General features: G+C 38.6%; 1 long non-coding RNA gene across 1 annotated transcript; it reads left to right on the plus strand.

Moving 5' to 3' along the window:
* Positions 1–1,282: 1,282 nt before the first annotated feature.
* On the plus strand, positions 1,283–22,804 carry LOC111922868 (uncharacterized). The gene is made up of 7 exons (XR_002860772.2): positions 1,283–1,401; positions 1,585–1,691; positions 2,232–2,343; positions 6,205–6,264; positions 8,396–8,523; positions 9,936–9,989; positions 22,282–22,804. It is a non-coding gene; the product is annotated as an uncharacterized LOC111922868 (long non-coding RNA).
* The last annotated feature ends 251 nt before the right edge of the window (positions 22,805–23,055 follow it).

The following is a 23,055-nucleotide window of genomic DNA, read 5'->3' on the forward strand; positions in this document are numbered from 1 at the left end:
ACCTAGGAGTCTTTGCCTGGAGGGCCAAGGTGTGCTGCAAACATAGACTTGCAAAAATATTTGCAGAAGAGTAATTCACTGTAAAGTCACAAGAGAGGGTGGAAGACGGGAATGTCTCTCCAGGAAGCAGCTGGTGGAGGCTAGGAAGGATTGTCTGTGTATCTACCATCTTGATGAGAACAAGATTTATCATACTGGTTTTCAGATCACTGGACTTCTTCATACTAAATCAAAATCAATGAGAAGCTTCCTATTGTTTCTGTATGTTTACAGTCAACCCCACTGTGTATTAGCTTTCAAATATATCAGTATGTGCATATTTGCAGTCAAAAATAAAAGCCTATAATACTTTGAAAGAAAAAAGAAAAATTAAAATATTTGCAGATTGTGTATCCTATGTTCAGAGTGTGGAAGAATGATTAACTTCAGCTGCACTTAAACAATGAGTAAACATGAGGAAGAGTTCATGTCTGGAACTATTTTTAAGTGTTCATTAATTTTACAGTCTTTGCCAAATAAGGAAGAATTTATTTACTTTTGTCTGACTTACTTCAACTGTTTTAGAGTCCCATAAACTTCATACAACAATTATGTCTTGGATCTTTTTACTGTGTGATACCACCTCCCTTTGCTGTTTTTTAATCATGTGTTTCCTGTTTCATATGGGAAGCAGTGTTCTCCCAGATCCTTCACCAGCGAGAACCCAGTATTCTCTAGCTGAATTGACACAAAAATTGCAATTGACAGCAATTTATTTTTTTTCCATTAGAAACCTCAATAGTCAAAACTCAAATTATGTCTCTTGGAATATTTCCTATTGCTTTTGCAGGTGGCTATTTTTTTTTTTATCCTCAAACAAAGCTGATACATCAAGTGAATCAACTGTTTCAATGTATATATTAGGCAATTAAAGCAAACTGGTAAAATTCTGCTAGCCCATTTACCTGAAGCAAGTACATTTTGCTGAGGAAGGGCACGATGTAAACTGGATGGAATGGGTACAGATAAGGAAAATTTATGTGTTATATTTTTATGCCACAGTCCAACAGTAATTTTCAGCAGAATTTATAGCAATTTGTTTTGATTTCCTGTGAAATGGGTTCTCTTTTTGCATTAATTTTTCAATTTTTCAGTAGACACACAGACTGAGTATCTGGTTTCCACAAAGGCTGGAATAGACATTTTTAAGATTGCAGGATGGCTGGATGTTTATATTTATATTATTTATATGTTTATATTTCTTGGTTTTTGTATACACCTTATACATTTCTTTCTTCTTCAGAATTTAACTCCTAAAAGATTTTAAGGCATTCTAATTGCAACATATAATGAGCTTCTTAGATATTCAGCTTGGTCAATGCTTTAAAGAATCTGAGGATCTATGCTGGAAAAAAGAATTGGGTAAGCCCATTTTAGAACCATTATGGCTGCCATCAATTTCCAGTACTGCTATTTATCCAGAGAGGGTTCTAAGAGGGAAAACACAGTGGTGGTAGTCGTGGGTACTTGTGAGGAGTAGGCAGCCATGAAACCAAAGGATGCACAATATTAGAATGTTATTTTTACCTTTTTTCCCTTGGACAGCAGAAGACAAGACCTGGAAAGATGGACAAACAGAATTTGTGAGAGAACATTTCTCAATGGCTGGAAAAGTGTTTGAGACAAGTGACCCAGCTGGCTGACCCAAAGTGGTATGAATGTTGCAGATTTCCAGAGTATGTTTTTTATAGCTCTTCTAGGAGAAGTTTAGTTGAAGGAACAGATCAGAAAATAGAAGCAAATGAAACTTGAGCCAGTGTGAGTTTTCCTGTTATTTTTCCAAACTTTTTTGAACACGTACATTCAGTCAACTAAAGAACTTCTCATTTGTCTGCATACTTCTTTCCACTTGTCCAGCAGAGGAAAGGCCAGAGTTTGAAATATAAAATGGTGGTGCTTCAGGCAGCTGTATTCAACTGATTTTCTTTCTGGTTTGCCTCAAAATGGTACTGATTTTAGTAATTAGATTATGCACTTGGCCTACCTGTAGCTGAAATATTTTTAGTCTTATGTAGTCTGAAGCTTTCTGTTAGCTGTATGTTAAAGAATGTTCAAGAGCATAAATGGAAAGAAATGGAATAAAATGCTTAGCAAATTGCTTCTGGATTGACTTTTCCTGGACAGTAGATAGGAATAACTTCTTCATTTCTCCCAGTGCATGTAGTTTTGACTCAGCCATGCCTCTGTTGCAGGTTGCCCATGCCAGCACATGATGTATCACTAGGAAGACCAAAACATTTTGCAGGGAACAATATGCCTTGGGTAAAATGAAATGTTTGATATTAAAGGTACCATCTTGACCTTGTAAGTGTAATTAATTTTCTTGTTAATATATTAGAATTAATATAAGTCCCAAAATGACACTGAAATAAACACTTGAGCTATTTTTACTGAGCACTTGAGCTATTGTAGCATTTAATATTTAAGATCTGATTTTTTTTTTTAAAAAAATAAAATATTGGCCCCATGAAAGCCAGAATGAGACAATGTCACCTTCTAAGGCTCACTGATACTTAGATCAGGGCTTCTTAACAGTATAGTGGGACAGATGCCAGTTTTGGGCACATGCGTCCATTTGTGCTGCTCTCTCCATTTGGATGGAATTACTGGTGATCAAAGAAAGGGCCCAAGCATTTGCAACCACAGTAGAAGTTTGAACCATCAGAGGCTGAGTAAAAGCATCCCAGAGGCTGCCAGCTGCTTTCTCTGATCTAGAGTGTTACTCTGGTACCATTTCTTACCAGACCTCATTTCTGCAAGGCTGTTATTCCTTCCATAGCTGGAAAATTGTTGTAACTGAGTGGAAGAGGAAAGATTCCTGTTAACCAGACTATCATTCAGCATTAGGGAAGTTGCAGTTAATTGTAACCCTTTGTAGTACCAGATCACCAATCTTAGAATATAATGAATCTCAAGGACCTCAAAATGAGAGTTTCTGACTCTCCCATGCAGGCCATTGTTACAGGGACATTAATTCTGAAAATGAAAGCTTGCATCCTCTTTTTGCATGCACAAAGCTGCATTGTTATCAATGGTATGTTTATGCAAAAAAAGCTGTGGATCTGTCAGCCTGCCCTGAAGCCTTCTTGAAAAACATCTAGGCAGCCAGCTGAATAAGTTCTTAATGAATTTGAACATTTAATGTTGTCAAACTGAAATTTGACAAAATTAAAAGCAATTTTAAAAGAGGCTGTGCATGTTTTGGAAAGCCATAAAAATGTAATAATATTGGTGCAACCAGCCCCATTGCAACTAAGGCCATAATGATGCTCATTGGACCTCTAGGAGGAATGAGCACCTGGGCAGGTAAAAGCAGCATACCTGAATCCACATCTTTCAGAGCGTGGGGAGAAACTCAGATCTTAATGAAAATTGATTTTGAGATTGCTGCCATTTTTAAGATGTTCTTTCTTTTAGTGGTTTCCCATCTGTCAAATTTCATTCAGGGGAATGCTTTTGGACTTTTGCTGGTGGGAATTACTGTTATGAAATTTTATGCAGGTAATGCTGGCATGTCTTGATTTATATTGTTCCTTCAAATGGAGATCCATTAAGAATAATTTAGAAAATCCATATTTTGAATAGATTTTTTAAAAGGATCTTTTGTCATGGAAAAGTAGCATCATGTAGAGATATTGAGCTAGAGTTATATCACGTCATCTGCATGCCAGAAGAAATTCAGATGTGATAAAATGGTTCTCTTGTCTTGCCTGTTTGGGTTAGCCTGGGCATTTTTGCATAGCAGCTCTGCTTTATTTGAGTGTAAAAATGTGTGTTAATAAAATGGTTCACAAACAGTAGAAACTTCTTGCTAACAAATTAAGTTTGAAGGTATCATTATGTTATTAATTAAATAAAGATGACTTTCCAACTTTTGTAAACAAATGTTCTCAAAGAAGTATCCAATGCAGACAATAATAGAAAAAGGAAGAAAGAATAGGGTCCTATCCAGACAGAGCATAAAGTCAGAGCAAAGGCACAGGGGGAGCAGGTTCCTATTACATGTCAGTCATGCAAAACAGAATATTCCAGTATTAGAAACATCTACAAAATATGTCTCAAGAGAAACTTGCACATGAGATGCTGCACTACCAGACAGCAGCGTACAGGGTATAGAGTGCATGAAATCAGAGAACACCTCCAAGGACAAAAGGTTAACAGTGATGGTATGTTCTTTTCTTGGGGATCATTCTGTGACCATAGCCATCCACTGTGGACCGTAAAAGCCCGTGGTTTCATGCAGAAGCTCTGCCTAGAACTAAGATTTAAATAGGAGTGAAATACAAAATGAATTCAAAATTATTTATGGACAGCAATTTAAGAATAGGAACAAAAGGCATGGAAATGAGAAATCAGAATAGTAAGGTCAAATGAAAGGATTCAGAGGTTTACCTGAAAATGGTGAGGTCATCTTTCACAGTTTAATTTATAGGAGGAGAGACATAGAAGTGAGTCATGCTGTCTGAGCTCATTATTTAGACTTCATGGTCACTGAAGAGAGGTAAACCTACAGAATTATAAGCAGTAAAATAAATGGACCCATGGAAAAGACTGTCTTTGGATATGTACTTATTCTGAAACAGCCACATGTAGGTGAGAAGGATTACATGTAATAATGATCATGGCAGACAAGAAAGGCAGGTGTTAAATTCTAGTTTTAACTAAGTAGAGTAAACCAGCAAATATTAGAGGAACCTTCTCAACCATGAAAACAAATATCTTCAGTCATGCATGCCTACTCTGCATCTAGGATTATATGCAAGCTCAGAGTAAAGGAAGGTTAGTTGGGGGAATCACAGAATTATGGAATGGTTTGGGTTTAAAGGGACCTTAATGATCATCTAGTTCCAAACCCTTGCCATGGGTAGGGAGCATTCCAGTAGATCAGGTTGCCCAAAGTCCATCCAACCTGGCCTTGAACACTTTCAAGTATGTGGCATTCACAATTTCTTTGGGCAACCTGTTCCAGTGCTTCCCCACCCTCAGTTTATTGGTACATTTGAACCCATTAGAGTACCAGAGAATATCACATTTTTTGCTGTCAATTTTGTTTAAGGAGAAACAGAAGCAGAAAACTAATCCAGAAATATAGTGATACTGATCTTTTACCTCTTCTAATAGCTCCTGAAAACTCATTTTCATTTCCTTTTCCATAGCTCCTATTAAACAAGCAAAACCCACAATAACTTTTCACTGCACTCCAAATGTACTTCAGAGATTATTTTTCTTTGGTGTGGCCAGTGCTGAAATAATGCAGATACCTCTAGTGGATTTTTTAACTCATACTAAAAAAGAGGGGAATTTTGCCATCTCTTCCTGCTCTGACCCTGCCAAATGCTACACAGACTGAAATTTGCGTGGGGGTTTGGTTTAGTTTTTAGGCATATGGACATATTTTTCATTCTTTATTATAATTTAAAATATTACTGCAATTATGCTCATATCCGACCCATAATGGAAAATAGAGCTATGGAAAACTAGCCAAAGGTAATCTTGGTTCCCTGGATTTATGTGCACTGCTTTTGAAACAGTCTCTTTTCCATGTTGCCCAGGGCAAGAGTCTACATTTATCTCTGACTTGTTGCTTTTATTTTGCACTTTGCAGTAGAGATATTCTTGATGTATGTTTTACAATGTGTAGCTTTCCCTCTCAAATATAAATACATTGGATCACTGTTATTCTGGTAACTATCCTGTTTGGAATCTGGACCTGGCTTGTATTTTGTGAAATAGTCATTCCAGTCACAGAGGACCAGTAAGCAAGAGATCAGGCTATGTCTGGTTCATGGCTTTCCCATTTGATGAAGCTATTCTACCAGCATTTTTTAACTGATCATTACACCATTTAAAAAAATCTTTACGTTTCCAGCCTCTGGTAGATAAGTATAATGAAAATCACAGCAAAGTTTTCTACTTGCCAGTCAAACTGGCCTCAATCCTGCATATACTTTTGCAGTAGTTAAGCTTTACATACAGAAAATCAGACCTCATTACAGGCCTGGTCATTTTAGAAAAAAACAAGTGTATGTCTGGTGAGTGCACAGTTACAGGGAAGGAGAGAGGAAGGATGAAAGGAAATCCTAAATTGGTTCAGTCCCCTTCACTGTGTAGTTTACAAATTAGGTTGGAGGGAGGTTTTCATGTGTCTTTTGGTCTAATTTGCAGGGTGAATTTCAGCAACACCTTCAAGAACTCGTTTGTTCTACATTTGTGGATTGGCAAAAGGTAACATTCTCTAAGGAACTCCTGGAATTTGGTGTTCTTACCTAAAAAAAGAAGTTGTGTACAATTAGAGAGGTCCCATCTAGTTATGATTTAGTGTTCACTTTCTGATACACAGAAGAGACAGCTGTCTTTTTGAACAGGGAACATCCTGCCTTTTGTAGAAGGAAATTCAGAAATTGGTACAGAACAGACTCAAGCAACATCATGGATGACTGAGCAGAACTGTGGGAATATCTAATATTTTTTAGCTTGTCAAAACTTTGAGTCCAAATTTTTAAACCACTTCCTAGAAGCAAAGAAATGTGCAAAACCAATGTCAAGACTTGGAACTGCTATTAATGTAGTGTTAGAAAATTGTTACCTTTGCAAATTTTGTACTTTGGGGCAGTGACCTTGAAGGCTTGAATGAGGTTTTATTCATCAAAGTGGAAAACACGTAAGTATTATGAAATACCTATGATAATCTATGCTTGTATAAAATGGGAAGTAGTGTGAAGAATCAGGAAAGTTATTTTATCTTTGTTTATAGTGTAGATACTGGAATTCTGTGTACTGTTCTGAAACCCTTTTGTAGAAAGTGAAAACACAAGTATCTCAAAATGGTTATAATAAAGTCATAAATTTAAAAAGTACAACCTTTATACACAAAATAAGCTTTTCATACATAAAATATCATCTTTGATACTTTCACCCCAGGAATCTACTAGAGAAAAACATATTGAGAACTATGACCAGAAAATTTGAGCTACTGGAAAAATAGCACATATGTTTAATAGTGGTGATAATGATACCCAAAATTACCAAGAGAAGGGGGGCGCTTCTCCATCTTTAGGCTGAAATTGAAGAGATTCCAGAGCTGAGAACATGTTGTTCTACTCAAAATTTGAATTGCTGGATGCCATTCCCAAGGTGACATTATGCAGGAAATCAGGCTGATGGTATAATAATAATCTTACTAATCTGTGACTCTAAAAGACTTTATTGCCTGAACTCTGCTATTCCTGTGTACCTCCATGCAGATCTCAATACCATTATTGGTATTTATCAAAGTGACAGGAATAAATTACAAATTATTTTCTACTCTTTAGCATTATGTATTGTCTGTTATAAGAGAGAAGGCAAAGTGATCACTGCATTTCATGTTCGGAGCAACTGTTGTACCTGTGAGTGCTGATGAATCATAGTTTGTTAGGGTGGCCCCTGTAAGTCTGCTTGAAAATATTTATGAGATTTCTGTGGTTGCAATTTGCCCATTAGTGGCAGGATAAAAATAAACTTCACAGCTGTCAAGATTCATACTTTTATGTGAAAATATATCTGGGGAGAAAGGAGGGCATCAGAAAATGAGATCAAGCAGTTGCTTTAAACTGAGAACAAAAATATGTCCTGACCAATTTATTTCTAACTCTGATATCTCACATAAACCTTTAATAAGCTTCACTCTTAAGGGAACCAATGTATTTTTTCATTTGGATTTATTATAAGGAAGTTACAGCTTAAAATTAAGACATCTATATTAAATGTTTCTAAGGAAATATGGAAAGAAAGTAACATTAAATCATATTACAGAAAGGAATTCCAAGAACAAAGAATTATTAAATTGCTGATAGTGAATGTGTTGTATTTACTATAACAAATGTGACAGGTTACATTTTGGGTTACCAGCCTGAGGATGGAGTTCTAGAAAAATGTTTTTTAAAGCAGATGACATAATAGCTATGATGCAAAATGAGCTCTCATTCTGTTCTGAGAAAAAAAAAAAAAAAAAAGTCCAAAGCAGCTTTGACTGCACAGAGAATTACACTGGTGAAAAAATAATCCACTCAGGTTTTCTCTGGTTGCTGATTTATGAAGCTGGACAATACATTATTGCTTTAAAACAAAAATCTAAAATTCATGCAACTTCCTTCACAGACTGGTAACCTCAAATGCATCTTATTAAATGCTCTGGATTAATAATTTACTTAATTTTAATCATTACTGTAATTTGCTGCTCGGAATATAATTTGAATTTACTTTTCATCAAATTTGCCTTTATAATTAATTCTTTGATACATAGCTCTCCCTTGAAAATCACATGACAAAATATATTTGTTTCTTTATCCATCAATATCTACTGTTTTTCATACAGCATGAGCAGAAGCAGCTTATCCAGTGGAAAATTTTTGCCTTCTGCATCTGCAGCAGTATAATTCTCAGTGCAATCAGAATTTCTCTGATGCTGGTTTTATACTGGCTGAAGGAGACTCACTTCACATGGTAGGTATTATTCTATGATACATATCAGTCAATTTCAATGTTTTATGAGTTGTTGACCTTCTATAAATTTCCAAGGGACAGATAGATCCTGGGATAGTGAATTTAAATTATAATGCCAGTAGTCTTGTGTTTTATAGTCCCATTTGAAAGGCCTTTCAGAAGCAGTCACCAAATCCCCAGGGGTCTGTGGGACACAGTGTGGAAATCAGCACCGAAGGAAATATTTGCCAGCCTCCACTGTGAGCGATAGGGATCTGTGTGTGTGTGTCCTGCAGGGCACTGATCAGCCTCAGCTTCAGCTCCCTCCTCCCCATTGCTGTAGTCACACTGAAAGACCAGGATTCCCAATCCACCACAAAGCATAACTGAAGTACTTATAATTAAAATAATACATGGGAGAGGTGGAAATCTGATTTCGGACAGTGTCTTATTTCCAGTCTGACCGCAACACACCATTTTAGAGCCTATTTCCAAAGCAGTGTGCTTTCTCTCCAGTGCAGGCATTGACTCATGCTAAGGAATGTATTCCATTACAGCTTTGCTGGCTTGCACTGTAACTTCATGTAGAACCAGTTAGTTGCTGTGGTGACAGCAACCAACAAACAGAAAAAAATCATGAACTCTTTCAGGACTGGTCAGAGCAGCTTAATGACAGCATCCATCCTTAAAAGTGTAAATATTTCTTGTTTTGCTCTCATTTAAAAGGAGATTTAAGGTGTAATGTCATCCTAAGGCCTTTTATGTTTCCTCCTGTGATATTAAATTTTTGAAGCTATAGAGACTGTAATCTATAGCCATTCTTCCAAGCAAATCTGAAGTTTATCTCCCTAATAACAAACTGATCCACAGTTAAACTTGGTGAAATCCCACTGTCTTTGGAAGAATCTGAGCTTGCTGATGTGGATAATATTAATCAAGTGCTGAAATCTGTACAATACTTTTATAACCTGAAATTTACTATAACATTCAATGGGGGTGTTTGAAAAATAATATAGGATAAATATAGCATTGCAGTATTTTCAGAGAGGTACAAACTCACCAAGAATTCACAAAAAACAAAAGCCATAAAAAATTAATAAAAAAATAAACTATATTCATTGTTGCTCTAATATCGTATCTTATTAACAATTTCAAGAAAGGCATAGTGTGGGATGCTGTCTATGAAAAGTGGAGATTCCTTGTTTTAAAGAGGAAAAAATATTTTACAAGTCCATTATTCAGTTTTGACCATGGTAATGTTTAGATCTGCAGATACCATCCAGTGACAATGACATGGGTATAAGGACACTGAGTTATTACAAGCTCTGTGTCAAAGGAGATGGAGCTTGGGGGAAAAGGTTATTTAGGGCTCTTATAGAAAAGGAGGTGATTATTTTGTATCTGGAGGAGATTGTTGTGTTCTCTTCCCTCAGATTACTTTGCTCAATTTGAAGAATGAAGAACCAAGGGAAAAGATCTCACTACAGGTGAGTTTGACCTTTTTGTTCAATCCACTCACCAGCTACAGGGTGACTGCTAGAATCTGGGAATACAGTTTTGTCCATTGCACTGTGACAGAACAGAGTTTCTCTTCTCTTAATGCATTTTGGTTTAGAAGAGTGTTGTAGTTAAAGCTGTTAATGAAAAACTCTTTCTGGCTGTGGGACTCCCAGATCTCCTGGAAGTGTCAGGAGAATTCAAGCAGATTTCCAGCCAAACTACACAGAACCACAGCACAGACCAGGCTGAAAAGGATCTTGAAAGACCATCTGGCCCAGTCTTTCATGGGAGAGGGAGCCCAGATGACATTATCTAGCACCCTGTCCAACTGCACGTTAAAACGCTCCATTTATGGGTACTTCATCCTGTCCCTGGGAAGGCTGTTCCAGTGATTGATAGTTCTCACTACAAAAAGTTGGTTTTTTTCCTAACTGAAGATGGAACTTCTGCTGGAACAACTTGTGTGTCCCATCCATTCCCCCCACCCCCATCTTTTACATATCTCCTTGTGAAGTGAGAGCCACTGTCCTGTTTCCACCAGGAAAATGTTCAGCCTAAAATAGTGCAATTCCCTTGTTTCATCAACTCAGTATCAAAGCATTCAGAATCTCTTTGGTTCCTGCCTGCTTGCAGAAGCATCTGTGGAGGGGGCTCTAGGTAACCCCACCAGAGCAGCTCGCAAGGTGTGGTCACAAAATGCTCAGGGGCTCATCTGAATGTCCTGCCATGTCACTGCCAGCCCCACAGAGAGGGCAGAGGGCTCTTCCTCTGCTGCTCTGCTCCATCTGCAAGGAGGACATCTGGGATTAGTGGGCCACCTGAGCTCAGACAGAGGTGACAGAATACAAAAACAGGAATATGGAGTACCTTCATGGAGGTACTCACTGAGAGTTAGGGTATGCCTGGGCTCACTCACCTCAGAGGAGAGTGGCTGTTGCAGCATGTGGGCACTTTTATGGTTATGTATAGATCTGGCACTATACACCCATGTAGTTATTCTCATTCATTGCCATTTTAATGGCCTAACTGATCCATCTGCCATGAAAAACTGTGCATGTAAAAATCAGTGTGGAAAAAACAGACTTGCTATGGTATGAGTTAGGGAATTTGGCTCAGAAGTGATGCATGTGCATATATATGCCTGCAAGGATGTATATTTGTATGCATGTGTGTGTCTGTGTATTTCATTAATAGATGCTGTACTATTGCTTTTGGTATTTCATTAATAGATGCTGTGATATTGCTTTTGGTAGGTAATTCTCAGCCCATTACTTTCATTGCTAAATTTGTTAATTTGCCCTGTATCCTCAAGGGACTAGATTGACATTGGCAGGATAAGCCTAACGGCTTTGTGATGTCTAGACAAAAGGAATTAAAGACAGCAGAAATACTTGCTCAATATTTTCCTTCTGTAGGAAGTTTCTGTCTCACTCGTAGAAGCCTTTTAATGTAACTTTATTAATGATTTAATATAATAACAAATGTGTGCTGTAATGGAATAAGTGTAAGCATTTTACATGTATTTACAGTTGGCTGGGCAGACTCTCCCTGCTTAACATGAAAGGCAATTTAATATTGTAGATTTTAAATTTAACTAGGAGTGTTAAGTCTCTAGGAATTTTCACTGCAAGTGAAAAAAATCCCATCAGTTAGACTGGTACTATGGAAATCCTCTACTATTTTGAAATGAAGAGAAGGTAAACATACTCTTTGAACAGCAGAAAAAGAACAAAGCAAAATATCTCTGTATGGGCAACATAATCCAGGGAAGATCCACAGATGCATAAATTCTAGGTCAGAGAACACAACCATTATAATAAAAGTCTTGTCTGGCTTCCTACCAAACCACCAGACAAAACATCCTGCTGCATCACTCCCATCATAACAACTGCAACAAGAGAATTAATAGGAGGAGTGCTGACAGCTCTCTTTTCAAATTTGTGTCTTGATTTTTCTTCTCTCACATCTTTAAAGTTATTTACATCAAGGTGTCTTCTGTGAAGAGGATCTGAGATTTGTGGAGGAAGTCTGGTTAGGTCAGAAGATTTTCATAAGAAAATGTCAAAAGAAAAGGGGAATAGAAGATTAAAGGGCAGTTCAAAGAGAAGAAAAAAGATATATTAGTGAAGAAGTCCAGAAAAGAGTGAGGTAGAAAAGTTATATACATATAGATATATATCAGTAGATAAAGAGGTTTTGAAAAGTTTCTATACTTAAGAAGATTGAGCTGACTGAAACTCATCTGAGTGACCAACAAATAACTTTGTCAAGACATTCAGTGTTGGTTCATGCTAACTATTCCGTTCTCTCCAGGACTGTGAAGGAGGTGTTTTGGTAGAACAGCTTAATTAAAATTAAAGAGAAAACCTAAGAAAACCCTCACACATTTCCAAAAAAGACCTGTTTCCTGCTGTTGCCATCCTATCCCTTTTTTCTGGAGTGAAGATACCTGCTTCATCTCTCTCCTTTCACTGCCAATCCCAGTTTAGAAGATCCCACATTGCATGGTGGGAAGCTCCAATCTCTGCTGTGTCTCTGTCTCTACACTTGACAGGGGTTTTGGCAACATTTTGCTGTTTCCAATCCATACCTCCTAATGGGCAGATGAGCCTCACCTGTTACTCTAACTGCTACACTTTCCTTCATGACTGATTACATATCTTAAAATGTGAGGACAATGAAGGAAAAATAAGTGTTGCTTTGCTTTGGAAATCTGCTTATCTCCATCTTTTCCAGCAGAGAAAAGAATGCAGTCCAAACCAGAAAGAGGAAGAATTTAGAAGACTAAATACCAAAGTTTTATTGCCCAGATCTTTTTCATATAGAAAACATAAATTACTGAAGTGATTATATATAACTAATGAAAAGAAACATAGAAGAAAGAATGAAACAGGGAAGAGAGCTTGCAGAAAGATCTCTCAGTTACATATGCTGCATTGTTAGAAAGTTTAAAGATGCATTTTGTTCTGGAAGCCAGGAATACTTTTGTCAAAAACATTGAACTTCATCATGACCCAGATTACGAAAAGGCTTTTCCTTGGCCTTACTAGAAAGAAGAGTCTATGGTGGTTTGGAGGCTGTTTGACAGCCTGGAGCATGGGGCTTAAAATGATCTATTTTTTTTGGACTTGATTTGTTAAGTTAGAGAATACACTGTCAGTCAGCAAACCACAGAACACATGTAACCCAAAACAAAGCTACTAACCAATTTGCAAATGCAACTAAATACAGGATTGTTCACAGTGCCTATCCATACTGGGGTAAAATGCATCCAAAGGCTATCAGAGACTCTGAATTCTCCGAGTTCCTTTACTTCCTCTTACTCTTTTTATCATGACAGAAGCTGTTCACAATGCTTATATGAAACCTAGCATACACGTGGATAAATGTATATGTAGGTACACATGGCCATTCTTAGCTATGCCTTTTTTTTTTCCCTAAAACATGGCTGTGGGTGTTTTCATATGAGTCATCACCAGTGTGGTGCTTTTAACTGGGATTCCAGCTGGGACTGACTGTTCCTGCTCTGTCTGACAGGGGTCTGTGAAGGCACTGTGTGATCTCCTCGTTCTGCCAGTGTTTGCTCCATCCCCTGCTACTGTGTCTCATCCTCCACAGTGGCTCTGGCACTCACAGTCTGTGTTTTCTCAGGCAAGGTTTTTTTTCACTGCTGGCTTTTCAGAACTGATTACCAGGTCACCATAATTACCATATTATAGTCAAAATATACTTTGTTCTCTGTGTCAGTGCCTGAAACATGTCTCTATACGCTCCAGCTTTTTAACACCAATACTGTGCTTGGTTTACGGACATTTGTAATTGAAAAAAAATAAATCTGTCGCTAGGTGATATAGAGACATTGTTTATTTTTGGGGTGAGAAAGGTGCATAAGGTTGAGGTATTCAACTCTGTGGCATGCATTTTGTGATTGTGACACCCACTAACTCCCCATAAGTAATACATCAAGTATTTTGTATGCATGAATCATGTTTCCAGTTGTGTGGTTTTGTATAAACCACTGGAACTCATTATAACACAGTTTTTCTCATATCATCGATCAACTTCCCAGTCAAGCCCTCCATTTTTTTAAAACACATATTATATTTATCCTATATTTGGTAGTCATCATTGCATACTAGTACTTCAAAGATGCTTGTTCAGGTAGTTTAACAAGGCAAATATTTCCCTATAAATAGCAAATTCCATTACAAAGGATCATCTATTTTTCTACTTCTCAAACTAATAATAAGGAAAGTTCAACTAGAAAGATGCCAAGTGTTGGGGATTTCAGACAGTAAATAATTGTGACAGTTGGCAATACTCTGGAGTTTGCAGTACATCATGCTTCTGTATTCCCTGACCTGTGATTTCAGATGTCCTGTTTCAGTCTTTACCAAATCCTTAATTCTGTAGGGAAGTGAAATATCCCTGAGAAATTTTGTTTTTCTGAAAGCAAACTGTTGCTATAGCAAAATATGATGTCTCGAATTTGACTACAATGGAGGTTAAAGGAGAGCAGGATACTTTAGAAAATAAATCATCCCTGCAAAATCACTGAAAATGACTGTTTAATAAACAAAAGAGGGTGGAATTAGATTTAACTGAAAACTTCCCTGTTAATGAAAAGTCTCTTTCTTTAGTAGAATCTACCAGCTTATGTTTTCCATTTAAAATTATTTGCATCTTTGTTCCAGGTGCAAAGTATGTATATTTCCTTTAACTGTATTCTTACATCCATGTAACTTAGCAGATGAGGCTGGCCTTGCAGTACACAAGTAAGTCCCTGGACTGGATTTGCCTTCTTCTGGATACTCAGGACAGCTGCCCCACTCAGGAGGAAAAAAACCCCAACAAAACATAATGATTTATATCGTGATATAGCATTGCAAATATTTGCCTTCCTCTGGAATCCCAGCCTACAGCTGCCCCTGGCCTGAGGGGAGCCTCTCAGCTCCATCTCCCAGCCCACCAGCTAAATCACACTGGAACTGGATTTAAATATCCACAACTGAAAACATCCACATCCAGGTCCATATAAACTCTAAGATGGAGCATGGCTGTTGGACATCCTCAGCCCAGCAGCAGCCCAGCTGGCTTTGGCACCAAAGTATTGTGTCAGTGTGGGCTCAGGTTAATTAGTGTGCTAAGAAGTAGGACTAATTTAGCTCAGGGGCAGTGTTACAAGCTCCAGAGCTTTATGGAGCCTGTGATGCCACACCCCTGTGTTAGAAATGCTGGGAGCTACTTTAGAGGCTTTTTCTCCATGCCATATGGCACAGCACAGCCCAAAGTGAATGTGCAGTGATACCTTGAAGTATTCAAATGGCCAATTCGTTTGTACACCTTCACCTCCCTCAATCTCAGAGCTGGATTTTGTAATGATTATATTAAATATTGCTCCACATAAAAGCGCTTCCTGTGCCAGAGGCAAGGTGTTACTCAGCATTGTGGCAGATTCCAGTCAAGGGAAAAACACTGTTTTCTTCTCTTTTTGTTGCCATCAAAGATATCAAGGAAAGTGCAAGTGGCTTCAAAAATTGTATTTTCAGGTTTTCATAGTCCTAACATTCATGTAATGAACGACAATAATTAAAATATTTTTCTTCAACTGGTAGCCTCATTTGAGTACAGACACCATAAAAAATATGACTACTTCCCACATTTTTATAGCACAGGAAATCATTGAAGCTGATATAAATGTGCCTCAAAGAGTTACAAGATTGATACTGTGAAGTAAATCTTTAATTACAACAACTCTAAATATTTATCCAACTATAAAAGACAAAGTAATAAACATTTTGACTTTTTTGAAGCTAACTGTTTTTTCTTTTGAAACACAGTGCTGCAAATATGACCTTTTTTTCAACTGGTAGCTGAAAATAGCTTTTATATCATCTAAGGGGTGCTTTCTTTACATATTTAAAATGCAAAGTTATGGATAGCCTGTCAGTAACATAAAATCACTCACCAATCCAGAAACATATTTCATGTCATTCTTTTGATGAAATGATTAAACATATTTTAATTGAGCAAAACACATGTGAGTAGAGAAGTTTAATGATCAAGTAGACATAAATATCTTTTGCAAAGTATTCTACTGTTTTTCCTATAGCCCATCAACCCCTGAAGTCTCCCTCACTTGAACACTGCTCTGCTCTGAGGCTGTGTGCCCCACAGAGAGCCCAAGGTGCCAAGAAGGCACCACTGTTGTCCATCCTCCTCTCCCAGAATGGGATGAACTATTCTCAAACTATTTCTTAGGGACTACTTTGAATATATTGTTTAATAATGGAAATTTTTACATGTCATTTGTGAGCTTTCTATGGAGTTCTTATTTCAAGTCTCATTCTCAGTTTACCAAATAATTTTTTCCACCATTTTATACTATGCTGTGTGTTTTTCACATGAAGGGAGTTAAAAAAAGTTGCCAAGGAAGCAAGAAGTGACTATAGTTAAAACAGCCTGAAGTGTTTAATAATCTTCAACTCAGGTGCTGGAATGGGAAATGCCTTGTTCAGGGAATCTCACTTTCCTGAATCCCAAACAGAATTGTTTAAATGCAGCTGTTCGTGCAGTGTGCCTGTCCCTGTAGAATCACACACAAAATTGTGTAGATCCAGGTGGATAATGGTAAATAGAGCTCATAGGGTTAGAAGAAGAACATATTGTTTGAGTAAAATCCACCATTGTGATTAATGTGCTCAGGCACAAAATTGAAAAAATTATCAAGTACCTTAGAAATATCTGTGGTTTCTTACCAACTGAAAACTGGAAACTTGTAAGACATATGGATATTTTGAAGGTAGATGGCATAATACTTCATACTCTGAATTTTATGCTATGAATTAATTTTTTTTAATATGATGTTATTTCTTACATGTTTTTTCATCTCAAACTATTGAACTAAGGAGTACAATCAGACACTAGAAACAGCACAACACAATGCAAATGACCTTGTTATAACCACTGTATGTGATTCAAAATGAAGAAAAACATCTTGCAAAAAGCCTTGAGTCTCAAGATGGGTGTGCTCAGACTCTGGAGCAGCCTTGTTGTTGTGCAAGGGACCCAGGTGGAGTCTGCAAGGAATCCTTTCTGATAATAGAGTCCAAATACAGTATCCATAGGGTGATGCTGAGGTTCCACTCCCTGGCCTTGGTTAGTCCCTCAGCAGTGCTTTGAGGCTGGTGTTGTGCATCTTAGCAGTGCCATCACGTCGGAGTGGGGCCACCCCAGGGATGCAGGGCTGGGGCTGAGATACAGCAGCATGGGAAGGGAGTGAATGGAGCTCTTGTTGTCCGGCTCCCCAAGAGCCACAGGGGGAGACTGGGGTGTCAGAGCAGCTGGTAGGCTCCCTGGCTTGTCCCCAGCAGGAGCTGCTGAGCGAGGCAGGACCTGGTGGCAGGAGGATGTGTCAGGCTGATGGCCACATTGGGTGATGCCTTTGTGGATCTGTGCCTCAGTGCTGGCTGGGAAACTGCCTTCTCCCTCTGTAGTGCCCTCTGGGTGCTCAGGAGCAAGACTTTGTACTTTTGTGCCACCAGGCATGGGTTAATCCCTTCTTCCTTCATCAGAAGATTGGAAAAGAAGACCTGGATAAAGGAGCTGCTGTTCTTGGCTGCTGCCAGACCTCAGGATTTTCTGTATGATTGCTCAAAGGAAATTTTGAGCATTTTCTTTAGCAGTTGCAGTTGCAGGGAGAGCAGCAGTTCAATGCCACATTGTGTCCTCTTTGCTCCAGTTCTGGTTTTACCCTTTAATGTGTTTCTGAGTATTCACAGTGCTTTCAGCTAGTCCATGCTAAGCTTGCTCTTCATTCCCGCTGCCAACTGAACTGGCTTCCCAGGGGAGTACTTGGCAGTTGCTGCTTATCCCAAGACCCAACCTTTGTACCGCTTAGAGGAAGGGCAGATTACTTTTCCCTTGTCCTTCTGCATTGCCTAAATCTGGCTAGCAGGAGGCAGGTGCCAGCCAGAGGCACGGCTGCAGGATGGATGCTGTGCTGGCTGGCTGCCCAACATCCATGCCTGGGCTCTGCCCTGCAGTGTCCCCAGCAGCTGTTCCCTGCTGGGGTGGCAGGGGTGGCAGAGCTCCTCTGTGTCCCAGTATAAAATTAACCACTGTCTCTTTGTGCCCAGAGCCAGCTTCAAAGCCCTTTGACATTGTGGGGATTTTTCTACCCACTTCAAAGGGCTCTGGCTCATGAGTGTGCAGCACAGGGTGCACCAGTTAATTTTTAAACTCCCATTACCTGAAAACTTCTTGTAAAGTGTACCGGAGCATAAGGCTGGGGACGAGCTTGCTGGAACACTTGACACGGCACAGATGAACACCTGGGATTAAAAATGTATTTCTTTGTTATTTTTTTATGCCTTGCACATGCCTTTAATCTTTCCTTGTAATAATTTACCTGTGTTTTCTGCTGTCCTGTACATTTAGTGCTTGGTCGTTCCCCTTGTGACACCTCTCCCAGCAATCCACAGGACCCAACAAGGTCTGCAGGGCTTTCCTGAGCTGATCTTACATTTCTGAGAAGCATAAAAGTTTAGAAACCCTTGGCATGCTCGAGTCAGAACCACACCACCACATGCACAGCTCTGCAGGAAGCTGCTGCTGCCAAGGACAGTCCGTGGGCAGTGAGCTCACTTGTCAGGGTGCTGGGCAGCCATCCCTCCCTGCCTTCCTGCCTCCTTGTCTCTTGCATGGCTCCCAAAATATCTCCCCCACTGCTGCTTGGGATGCTTACTGCCACAGCCATAGTTGGAGGCAGGCTGGAGAAGTTATTCAACAGTGTGCAAAGGCTACTATTTTATTTGGCTTTGGTTTGTGAGGTGTATAAAGATACAGTGCAAAATTAAACAAACAAATAAACCCAAAGAAAACACCTTCCCTTTATTTACTTTTCCAGGAGAACTTCATGTCTTTGTTTCATCCAAAGTCCACTACATAGCCCATTTTACATCTCAGCTCCAATAGTAATAAAACAAATTTAAAAGAAAAAAGGAATTTGAAAAGAAATTTTGGAGGTAGTGCAGATAGGCAAAGAACATTTTATTTATAGAGCAAGGAATAAATAAACATACCTCTGAATTGAATTGGAGAGTAGTCTCCCGAAGGGAAGAGTGAATATCAAATTGCTTGAATAATTTAAAATTAGGCTGAACAAAGCACTTAATAATATATGGCAGAAAAGAAGCCTGCCTTGGCAGGAGATGGAGTGGATGACTTAATCGGTCTTTTCCCTCTCTAGGCTGTATTATTTTATGGTTTGTTACTGTAGATGACTCAATGTTAACAATGCTTATTTTCTTACAACTGCTTGCTAGAGGACCTAGCTAGAGGCTAGTGTATATTCATGACCTTATTCTTTATTAAATATCCCTACTTACCAGAAAGGCACTGGATGGTAAGCAGTTTTTAGGAATATTGTGTGAGCGTCTGTTTTAGGGCTGCATATGTAAGAAGAATGGCAAAGCCATCTGTCAGCTCCATCCTACAAAAGGCACCATATATATAACATACCACTGTCATGCTTTTTCCATCATCACAAATTACAGCAAAATTCTTTGTGGAGTATTTTCTAAAGCACTGAAATTTGATTTGTATCCATAAAGGTAAAACTCACTTTTCTTTAATGAACACAGTGTAATGTAGTAGAGATCTGTGAGAGAGGGAAATCCACAGTCTGAATTTCTTCTGAAGTGGGCCCAAAATAAAATACCAGATTCACTTTGGAAGTGTTTGATGAGAGTAAATGACATTAAAAGTGACTGGCACCTGTTGTTCTATTTTATTTGGCCATAAAGGAGCTTCACAACTCTTTGTGCAAAACACACTGAGAAACATGTGGGCAGAGACATTTCACTACAGATTTAGGAAATGCTTGTTGGACATTGGGCAAGTCAGAATGTACATTACTAAGGAAAGAACAGACATAAACCAAAAACTATACAACTATTGCTTCACTTGACATGAAATCTGTACTATTAAGAAAACAGACAAACACTGATCAGATAAACACAAATGACAAATATAGGAGAGCCTTCCTTGGTTTGGCAGCTGGACAAGATAAACTCTAGGAGACTTACAGGAGAGAAAAAGACTCAGTTTAGAGAGAGGGAGATGAGAAACACAATATGAAAATATATAAATATAAAAATAAAAATTCTATAGCATCTATAGCATATTCTACACATTCTTCTATGTAGGAGCAATGGATTTTCAGAGAGGGAAGCGTACGTTTGAGACACTGAGAATCTTTCTAATAGAACACTCAAGAACTGGAATATTTTGCTTGGATAGTATAAAAATCTACAACAGATGTCAGACAAACATCCATTTAGAATGATTTAGGTGTATTTGATATTATTTGGGCCAAAGTACGCCAGATGATTTCTTCATAGTCCTTTCATTCCCGCTGCTTATGAATTTGTGAATTAATGAGGAAGGCAAGTGTGGAAAGAAAAATCCTGGGAGGATACTTACAACAGGGATTATGAGATTGGCGTAGAAAAGCCTTCCATGCAATTATTTATAGTATTGCCTAATTTTCACATTTGTCATGCTACTAAAAGAAAATCAATATTGGCATTTTGGAACCATTACAGAATTTTTTCAGTTGTCATGTTTGGAATTGTAATCCAGAGCACAGACAAGACATGAGTGCCAGAAAGGTGCATTTACAGAGATATTGAGAAGTCTGTGGTGATCCTTATTTGAGGACCCAAAGGCTCCTGGAGTGTGTAATTTGATTTCCATGAAGGGGTTACAGACAGGGCTGTGCTTATCAGAGGCAGGAAGATGCCAGCAAAGAAAGGGTGATGTTACCTTGCCAGTACCGTGTCTATTGAAAATACCGTCCCAATAATTCTCGAACTCTTTTCTTTGCAACACCAGCAAAAGTTCTGTTAGTGCTTTTTCACCATGTTAATGCATATTGGCTTGTGGCAGAGGGCACATTCCACATACAAATAGTCTAAATCATTCCATTTTAATATCTGGGTTACCACGGAGAAAAGTCCTCTCAGCTTCTTGGTTGTTTCTGCTCCATAAACCTTCAATATAGCTTTAGGCTATCAGAGTTTCACATTTACAGATGCCTGAAAAAGGCTGGAAATGATCAGTACCAGAGATGCTGTGTATCTCCATTTCATTTATGCATATTTTCAGAGGATCAAAATGAAAATGTAGTAGCACCTATGATGGAGTAGTAAAATACTAGCTATATCTAAAGATAACTTATCTGATTTTGCCATTACTAAAAGCTGTTTGCAGTTTCTTTTTAAAGTTTATAACCCATTTTAATAATACTCAACATAAAGAGCTATCTGTTCTGGTGAGAATAAGGGCATTTTTTGCAGTTTCCTTACACACTGAAATATTTGTGGATTTTTTTTCCCTTATATGGGATTTATGTCTTCCATTGCTTTATTATTCTCCTTTTAGTTCACTGTGTTCTCTAACTGGAAGGCACAGCCTAAATAACCAAATACAAACTATTCCCTTATCAGAGCTGCCACCCTTTACCAATATCAACAAGCATAACTACCATAGTGATGAATTCCATAAAGTGAAGCAGAAAACACCTCCCAGAATGCTATCTGTTCTCTGCTGTGCCAAAAAATTCTGGTTCATTGTTCCACAGAGCTCTGCTAGTATTTTTTCAACAGCTACTTTTACTAGCCAAGGCTGAGATATTTGGAGAGTTCCTTGGGTGAAATAAAACAGTTGGTGGGACAAACAACTTGGAAGTGTCACTCTTATTTTCCATATCACTTATTTTTCCACCTATACCCACTAAAGCCATTGCAATACTAACATCTCATTAAATATACACTTCACAAAATGATTTTGCTGTTGATGTTCCAGTCCTATAGGGTTAAAAGCCCATTAATAGCAGCAAATTTAACTGGGTTTTTCTGAAGTTACATGTTCACACCCACTCTTCTGTCTTCCCTTCCCTTCCCTTCCCTTCCCTTCCCTTCCCTTCCCTTCCCTTCCCTTCCCTTCCCTTCCCTTCCCTTCCCTTCCCTTCCCTTCCCTTCCCTTCCCTTCCCTTCCCTTCCCTTCCCTTCCCTTCCCTTCCCTTCCCTTCCCTTCCCTTCCCTTCCCTTCCCTTCCCTTCCCTTCCTTTCCCTTCCCTGTAAGAAAACAAACTGTATCAAATTTCTGAAAATGTACAAAGTCTTTCAGAGATCATCAGGGTCCTCCTCTGATGTTTCAGAGGAGAGTAGCTGCTGGAGGAGGTGAAATTCATCAGAAGCATCTATCCCTTCTTAGCTGTGCATCCGAAATCCTCCCGTGAGAAGAACTCCATGTACCACAGAAACTCGAGGGGAAAGGAGGCTTTGCCCATGAGTCAGGAGCAGAAGTTGCCTGTGGCTCCCAGGAATGGCAGTGACCCAGCGTGGGTGAGTGTGGCGAGTGCTGGGGGCATGGCTGGAAGCCCCAGGAAAACACCCCACAGCCTCTGAAGGGTTCTCCTGGAGATGGGGATTTAGGTAACTCAGTGGTCAGCGTTTCAGCTGCTGGTTACAAGCTGGTGACATCAGATTTACACTGTAACAAGACTCTAATGTCCTCCTTTAGATCAAAAGTAACAGGACACCAAAAATGGTCTGTGTTGTACTTTTTCAATTTACAAGTTTGAACAAGTCATTTTGGCTGCTCTGGTATTGATGAAAATGAAGAAGGGCCAAACATAGCCTCTTCAAACCAAACCAAACCAAACCATGACACAACAACAAAAAACAGTTTATGCTTCCAAACAAAACAAAACAAAACAAAACAAAACAAAACAAAACACAACACAACAAAACAACAACAAAATCCATCTTGTGTTTGGAAAGAGAGGTGCCAGGGCAAAAATCTCCTTATTAAAATGAAGTAGTTCTCCAAATGTCATATAATGATCAAGCTTGCCAGGAATATAGGATGAATCAATATTCACTTTACATTGTTACCACATAGCTGCAGCTTCCAAAAGATGCTAAATTAATATAGGAAATAGGAATTATTTCCCAACTTTTTATTTCCTATATATGAAATATTTCA

The sequence above is a fragment of the Cyanistes caeruleus genome, chromosome 3, assembly GCF_971803275.1.
Source record: "Cyanistes caeruleus chromosome 3, bCyaCae1.hap1.1, whole genome shotgun sequence".
In the NCBI taxonomy this organism is placed as follows: domain Eukaryota; kingdom Metazoa; phylum Chordata; class Aves; order Passeriformes; family Paridae; genus Cyanistes; species Cyanistes caeruleus.